We start from the raw sequence: 8,072 nt of genomic DNA, 5'->3' as shown, positions 1-8,072 counted from the left end.
AAATAAATAAAATCTTAAAAATAAAAAAAAGAATACAGTGTTCAGAAAGAAAAAAACCAGACTAACCATTTATAAATAGATTTTCCCAAGTTTTAAGAATTTTCTGACAAATACCTGATGGCATCTCAGAATCTCAAAGTCCCCAAGAACACACTGATTAGCTGAAGGCTGACCTCAGAGGCGACTCATTCATTAGGCCCAGTGTTTCCAATGCTTTTGGCAAATGGATGAAAATGAACGTTGGAACTCTCGTTCAGCCCTCCTCTGGGAATTCGCCCCTCCATGGACTTACCCCTCAGAAGATTGAGGTCTACAAGGTCTTCAGTAGGAAAACCCAGGACCATCAGAAAAGCAAATCTCATAGGCAAGATGTGGCCCGGCAGGCAACTCATGATCATGAGAAAGAAACAGAGGTAAAGGAACGGTCTGTTTTTGACATTCCTATATTTACAGAGGAATTCCTGAGCCACAGCAAAGCTCGGGAGGCAGAGCTCCACCAGCTCCGAAAATCCAATGTGGAGTTCCAGGAGAGGAATGCAGCCCTGCAGAAGCATGTGGAGAGCATGTGCACCGCGGTGGAGAAGCCGGAGGTGGATTTGATCCAGGAGCGGAGCTGCCACACCGTCCTACAGCAGCACCTGGAGACCCTGCGGCAGGTTGACCAGCAGCTTTGCCAGCATGCCCTTGCCTGGTAATGTCACCCTTACCTGGGCACTTCTGTGATGGGGGAGGGAGCAGGTGCTGTCTTGGGTTGGTATCAGTGGCGTGAGGTCTCCCCACCTGGAAGAAAATCAATAGAATAAGGGTTTTTTTTTTCCGCTCAGAGGTTGCTGTGGGTCTTGTAACAGTATCTCAGTATTGGCTACAGTCATCCAAAATCTCAGGCTCTCCGGCCATTTACATTTTTCTCCAATTATATTTTCATGTAACTTACTTTCCTTTCTATTAGGCTTAATTTGATATTCAGAATAATGGAAGCTGAGTAATAAATCCCGAGTAGAGCATTTTTCTTAAAAACAAACAAACAAACAAACTTACCGAGGAAGACTCACCTTCGGGGATCACTCACTGATTTTTCTCTAGTTTCCGACGATGCCAAGCAAAGGGGTCAAGTGGACTGCTGGGTTTCACCTGGAAGAAAAATTTCTCCCTGAAGCATCACCTTCCCCTTCCCGCCCCGCCCCCTCCCTTCAGATGCACAAACATAGTCTAATGGGCTTATTCTACTCTACTTAACCTAACTCTTCATCATGAGCCATGGTGACATCAAGAAAGCCGCTACACTCCTTTATGGGCAAGGCACCCCAAAGCCCTGAGGTCCTCAGCTGGAGGCGTGGCTGGGAGCCTGTTTGCACGTGAGGACACGTCACTTGGGCTCATCCATGGGTGCTCCTGGACTGGGCCCCTTTCCCTGGGAAGATGCAGAATAGATTCCTGCCTTCTTCCTGCTTCTTTTATCATTTCTCTCGCACCCTCATTTTGTCTTTTGGTGACCTCTGACTCCAGCCTCTCCAGTCTGACACACTGGACCAAATATTCGCTTGGCAGTCAAACAGATTAAGAATTAATCTGGCTCTGCACTGAGATGGTATGTGATCCTGGACACATAATTACATTGCCTAGGAGAGTTCCTTCCTATTTCTTCTTGTCCTACCTGAAACCCAAAGAAGCCCCCGCAAAAAACAAAACAAAACAAAACAAAACCAAAAAACCCCTAAAGCTTGCATATTCATAAGGATAGTCCAAAATGCTATATAAGACACTCATCCAGAGACTACCTGCCAGGCAATGCAGGAACCAAAATAGGAAGGATATTTTTGTTGCATATATTTTTAAGCTTCTAGTGTTTGAACCATATAAATATATTACCCATTCAACAAAGGTGTAATAAAAAATAAATAAGAAATACATCTCCAGGAAAAAATTACCTCGTGTAAATCAGATCTTTCCCATAGATAAACACTCATAGGTTTATTTTGTTTCATGTTGACTGGTCTTGACAAATGAGTTTTTTTCTTAAAATGGTCATAAATATTAAATATGATCAATTATACCTGCATTATAGTATAAGGCAATACATACAAACTGTATTACTTCTGTTCTCCTTTCTTATTCTCTGAGTCACAAAAATCTCCTGAGTGAAACGTTAACATTTGTAAAGCACTTTGAAGTTTGGAAAGGCCTTCATATGCCCGGTCTGATTAAGATCTTTCAGCCACAGAAGCAGCCAGAGCAGGCCCAATTCTTCGCATCCCAGCCGAGGAAATGAGTTCTGATTTATTCAAGGCCACAGAACAAACAAGCGGTGGAAGTGGGATTTGAATCCAGTTCTCCTGGCTCGGCATGGGTGCCATGATGTTTCCTCCAATTTCGGGGCAGAATTCATACGTGAAAGGCTTAAATTTAGCTTGAGAGACTGGAAAGAGAAAAGTAAGACTTAAATGACTATTCTGTTGACGACACCATCGTAATTTAAACATGCTGCATTTTACGCTTCGCAGCTTCCATGTCTCTATTCTTAGACGTCCAGGAGGTTGCCCAAGAGTGCTGGACACCGTCTCCGACTCCAAAATGTGTAGCGTGTCCCTCCTTTGGAAAGGAGTTCAGAGAAGAGAGCTGGAATTAGTTGGTCAGGATGCAAAAAGAAAAGCCAACTTTCTCTTACTCTGCAGAGCGTGATGAGCTAGGATTAATACCCTAAGACAGGAAGACATGCAGCGTAGCACCCTCAGAAAGACTATGCCTACATGTTTGGTTTCATTTAAGGGAAAATGGTAAATTGGACTTCTATGTGTGTAACAGATTATGAAAAAATGTACAGAAAAGGAAAATTTCACCGAGTTTTTTTTTTTCCACTCCCACAAGCAATTCTCTTTTTAGCAGCCACTAGAGAAAGCTAAACCCTTATTTTTATCTTTTCACTGTTCACTGTTCCATTTTGTCTTGTCATCATCTTTTGGTTGAATACAATGGAGTTTTCCAGTGAGGGAGTCTTTTGTTATGTATAAATCTAATTGCAGAGATTAAACACACGTACGCACACCTACACACACGTACACACGAGCTATTTATTCTGCCATGTGGCAGTTATTAAAGGATTTTGAAATCAGAAAGCCTGGCTCAAGCCCTATGTGGTACTCCCTACCTGTGAAACTTTGGGCAACTAACTCAAACTTTCTTTTTTTTTTTTTTTTTTAAAGATTTTATTTATTTATTTGACAGACAGAGGTCACAAGTAAGCAGAGAGGCAGGCGGAGAGAGAGGAGGAAGCAGGCTCCTTGCTGAGCAGAGAGCCCGATGTGGGGCTTGATCCCAGGACCCCGGGACCATGACCCGAGCCGAAGGCAGAGGCTTTAACCCACTGAGCCACCCAGGCACCCCTAACTCAAACTTTCTGAAGACTCACTTCCTATCTTAGAATCATGTGGACAATCAAGAAAGATAAGGAGTTTAAAGTAAAAGCATACTTCTTTTTTTATTTTTTAAGATTTTATTTATTCGTTTGACAGAAAGAGAGATCACAAGTAGGCAGAGAGAGAGAGGAAGGAAGAAAGCTCTCCACTAAGCAGAGAGCCCGATGCGGGGCTCGATCCCAGGTTCCTGAGACCATGACCTGAGCCAAAGGCAGAGGCTTTAACCCACTGAGCCACCCAGGTGCCCCAGCAAAAGCATACTTTTTGAAATAACGCATTCCTTGGTTCCTAATCCATTCAAGGGATACTTAGCTCCTCTGCTGGGCCAGCTCTGAAGCCAGCCCTGAAGCCAGCCCTGGAGATGTAGCAGGAACCAGTCAGCAACCCCAGCCCTAGGAAGCTTACGTTCTCTGAGGGGAGACAGACGATAACAAATAAGATAAAATTTTGGAGTAGCCATAAAAATATTGGGGTGAGAGGAGAGAATGTTAGATGCAATTTTAAGCAGATTGTTTAGGGAAGGCTGTGGTAAGAAAGAATAAGTTTAATAAATATTAGTTAAAATTATTATATTTATATTATATATAATATAATTGTATATTCATATATTTTTAACATAAATATATATTCATGAATATATTTATATAAATTTACATATTTATATAGTTATATTATATATTTTTATATAATTGTATAATAATATAATTATTATATTATATATTATATAACATATCATATTTGTAATTGTCTGTGAGTAGACCAACTAATCTCACACCACGATGGCCAACGTAGAAGGTAATCATACACACATGTTCAGGGAGGTCACATTCACCCTGCTTCTCTGAAAATAGTATAATATCCTAGAACTTTTCTGTGGCTCCCTATTATTAAACTCTTGGTTTATATATACTTTTATAATATATCTGGTATAGAAGTTATGGTCATGTTAGGATCAAAACCAGTCTGAAGCTATCGAAATAAATATAAGGTAGATCTACTCCTTTTTTACAAAAAATGCTTTCTGTAGGGGGTGAAGTTCCCTTCGAAGCATTTGTCACACCCAGAGAAAACAGGCCTCTGTGCCCTTGGTGACTTTCAGAAAATAGAGTGTTTCTCCAGATCCCTTCTGTGATGATGACCCCACTTAGCTCTTCCCTTTATTTCGTACCTTCTGGTGTTTCTCTTTCTCCTTTTCCCCTTCTCCTTTGCCTTCACTCAGAGTCCTCCTGCGGGCTCTCTCCTTTTTTCAGCCCTCCTCTCCCTGCAAGTTCCTTGGAGAAGAGGAGGCATTGTATCACCAAGAGAGAACATCTCAGACTAGGGAGAATAGGAATCCCTCTTATTCAAGCTGCCCTGGGCAAAGCTTGGCTCAAATCTCCAATGGCAAAGAAGGAAAAATGGCGCCATGCGACCACTGTGTGGCCCCAGGTACCCCGACCTCTCTGAATCTGTTTCCTCAATGGAACACAGCTAGATCTTGTACTTAAGGCCTGTTTTATGGCATTGCAAGGCCGCAGCTGCTGAGTGGTGTAAATTAATGAAGTCTTGAAGGATTATACGGTCATCTCATTCCATGTTCCAAAAATACATTAGTAACTTTCTTTTTAAAGTGTGTGGTGTACCACAGGCCGTAAAATTGAGTTGTTATTACCTCTCTTGGCCCTGTTCTCAGCAGTTTTCTCTTTGGGCCAGATCCTTCCCTTTTGTCTTCCCCAGTGTCTCAGTCTAAAATGAGCTCTACTGGGGCACCTGGGGGGCTCAGTCCATGAAGCCTCTGCCTTCAGCTCGGGTCATGATCCCAGGGTCCTGGGATCCAGCCCCATGTCTGGCTCCCTGTTCAGTCGGCAGCCTGCCTCTCCCACTTCCTCTGCCTGCCACGGCCCCTGCTGGTACTTGCTTTCTCTCTCAAATATAAAAAAATACAATAAAATCTAAAAAAAAAAAAAAGTTAAAAAAATTAAAAAATGAACTTTACCTTTTCTGGTGTCTTTGGGTCTTTTCTTCCTGCTCTAAACACCTGTGCCTGGGTCTGGGCTTGTGTCTACTGAGCGTTGTCTTTCGTGGCCAGGTGTTGAGAGAGTCAGGGGAGGAACGTACGCTGGACCTGGGCCGGGGGGCGGGGGGTGGGGGCTCCTTTACCACACCATATGGCCTCCAAGGACCGGCATTTGATTTTCTCTTAATTGAAATTCTTGTAGAAGATCATTGACAATAGCATTAGCAGTCACTAGCTCTTTTCATTGTCTGAATAATCCTGGTGTGTTTTTTGTGCAGATGTTGTCTTGCTCCCGGGGCAGCTGTGAGTTGTGAACTCCTCATCAGTGACGTGGACATTACCCAAATAGTAATCAACACAGAAACTTTAGAAAATTACCAACAGATTACAGCTTCTGTCTGCCAGCACTTTCAATGCCAGCTAGCTGGGGGCTTTTTTTGTTTGGGTTTGTTTTGTGTGTGTGTGCTTCTGTGGGTTTTTTTTGGTACTGGAGCAGGTTGTGATTTATAGGAAGCCTTTGTGGAGGCGAATGAACATACGGGGCTTGCACCCAATTAACAAGCTTGGACAAACGAGGGCACGTACACGATGTATTTGCAAGGATCAACAACAACCGAGAAAACTAGGGATCCTTTTCTCCCTTTCTCTTACCTTAATAATCTGGGACAAATTTAGTACAACCCCATCGTAGTGCTCTGTGTTGTGAGGAATGCCAAAGAAGTAGGGGACACATCCTAGAGATCAAGGGCCGATGGAGGGAGGTTGGATCACAATATGACCATAGAATGAGTCACTTACCAGGATAGAAAATAATAATAATAAAACTGCAAGTTTCTATTCACATAAGCTTCTACCTACTTTGAAATCCAAAGGATAGGAGTGACGGACCATCTCACATGCAAAAGGAAATATCTTCCTTTTACCCGGGTTTCTGCTACGCACTCTCTGTTACCCACCCAAGAGCCCCTTCAGCTGGCTCTCAATGACTGCTATCACCTATATTTTATAGGTTCCCCAAAGAATTTCTCCTTCTGTGAGGCCACCTCACTCAACCATGATCCTACACAATTAAAATAATGATATGGAAAACCAGGAAGAGCGTTGCAGGGTAAAACAGCTCCTGGCAAATCCCTAGAGCTTTCTGCTGTCCAAGGGCTCCAGACCTGGGCTTTTCCCCTGCGGTCTCTGCCCACCTTCTACCTCAGGCCGACTGCTACTTTTTTTTTTTTTCCTTTTTTTAAAGAAGTAACACTATTGCTACTTAAACAGCTGTACGATATCTTCTCTAGTCTGACCTATGTCCTTCCTTTGGGATGCATGTTTCAGCTGTTTCCAAAAAACTCAGTCTCCTGTGAAGCATGAATTTTTAATAATTGAGATGATTTTAATGATTTAATTATTTAGATCCATTTTAGCTGATTTTAGCTGAATGATGTGTCCTGGTAATAATGTGAATTTAGATTTAACAGGTTAACTTTTATTTCAACCCTATGGAGTTTGGAAAGAGCCCTAGAACCCAACAAGGAACCAAATGTCTCAAGAAGTCTGGCAAGTTCCTCCATTTCCATTTTCCCGTCTGTCAGCAGGATGCCATTTAGGGCCACATAGCTTCCCTATCACACAAGTTTCAGAAACATGGTTCATCTCACGGTTCGGCAAAGGCAGCCTGTCTATAATCGGAAGAGGGGTGGGAAAATTAAATGATCTTTAAAATCCCTTTGAGTGAAAATTTAATTATGATGTCAGTGTGGTACTCCAATTTTTCTCTAAAATTTCCTCACATTTGCTTTTAAAATATCATTTTACCAATTTTTTTTTAACATATGTTCTGGACTAAATTTGGTTTAAAAATATTTTGAATTTAAGTTCATGTGTTACTTTTAAGAAAATGAAATAGTAAATATTAAAAAAAATTGAGTTTTAAAACTTCATGAACCCCTCAAAAATCAAAATCCTGTAACTCATAATAGTATGTCATAGAGAGGATCTACCCAGTGATTTTTTTCCTTTTTTAATTTTATATTTTTATTTAAATTCGAATGATTAACATGGAACGTATTATTGGTTTCAGAGGTAGAGGTCAGTGCTTCACCCGGTGTTCATTACATCAGTGCCCTCTTTAATGTCCATCATCCAGTTACCCCATCCCCCACCTCCTCTCCAATGACCCTCAGTTTGTTTCCCATGATTAAGGGTCTCTTATGGTTTGTCTCCCTCTCTGATTTTGTCTTGTTTTATTTTTACCTCCCTTCCATTATGATCCTCTCGTTTCTTAAATTCCACATAACAGCAAGATCATAGGATAATTTTCTTTCTCTGATTGGCTGATTTTACTTAGCATAATGCCCTGGTTCTAAATACGTCATTGCAAAAGGCAAGATTTCATTTTTTGACTGCTGAGTAGTATTCTATTGGATATAGATATCCCACCTTCTTGATCCGTTCATCTGTCCATGGACATCTGGGCTCTTTCCGTAGTTTGGCTGTTGTGGACATTGTCACTATAAACATTGGGATGCCTGTGCCCCTTTGGATCACTACATCTGTATCTTTGGGGTAAATATCCTGTAGTGCAATTGCTGGGTCATAAGGTAGCTCTATTTTCAACTTTTTGAGGAACCTCCATACTGTTTTCCAGAGTGGCTGCACCAGCTTGCATTCCC

General features: G+C 41.7%; 1 pseudogene; it reads left to right on the top strand.

The window, feature by feature from the left end:
* Positions 1 to 233: 233 nt before the first annotated feature.
* On the top strand, positions 234 to 723 carry LOC132018722 (high mobility group protein 20A-like; annotated as a pseudogene).
* Positions 724 to 8,072: the final 7,349 nt, after the last annotated feature.

Source organism: Mustela nigripes, chromosome 5, assembly GCF_022355385.1.
Source record: "Mustela nigripes isolate SB6536 chromosome 5, MUSNIG.SB6536, whole genome shotgun sequence".
Taxonomy (NCBI): Eukaryota; Metazoa; Chordata; class Mammalia; order Carnivora; family Mustelidae; genus Mustela; species Mustela nigripes.
This window is presented reverse-complemented; position numbering and strand designations above follow the sequence as displayed.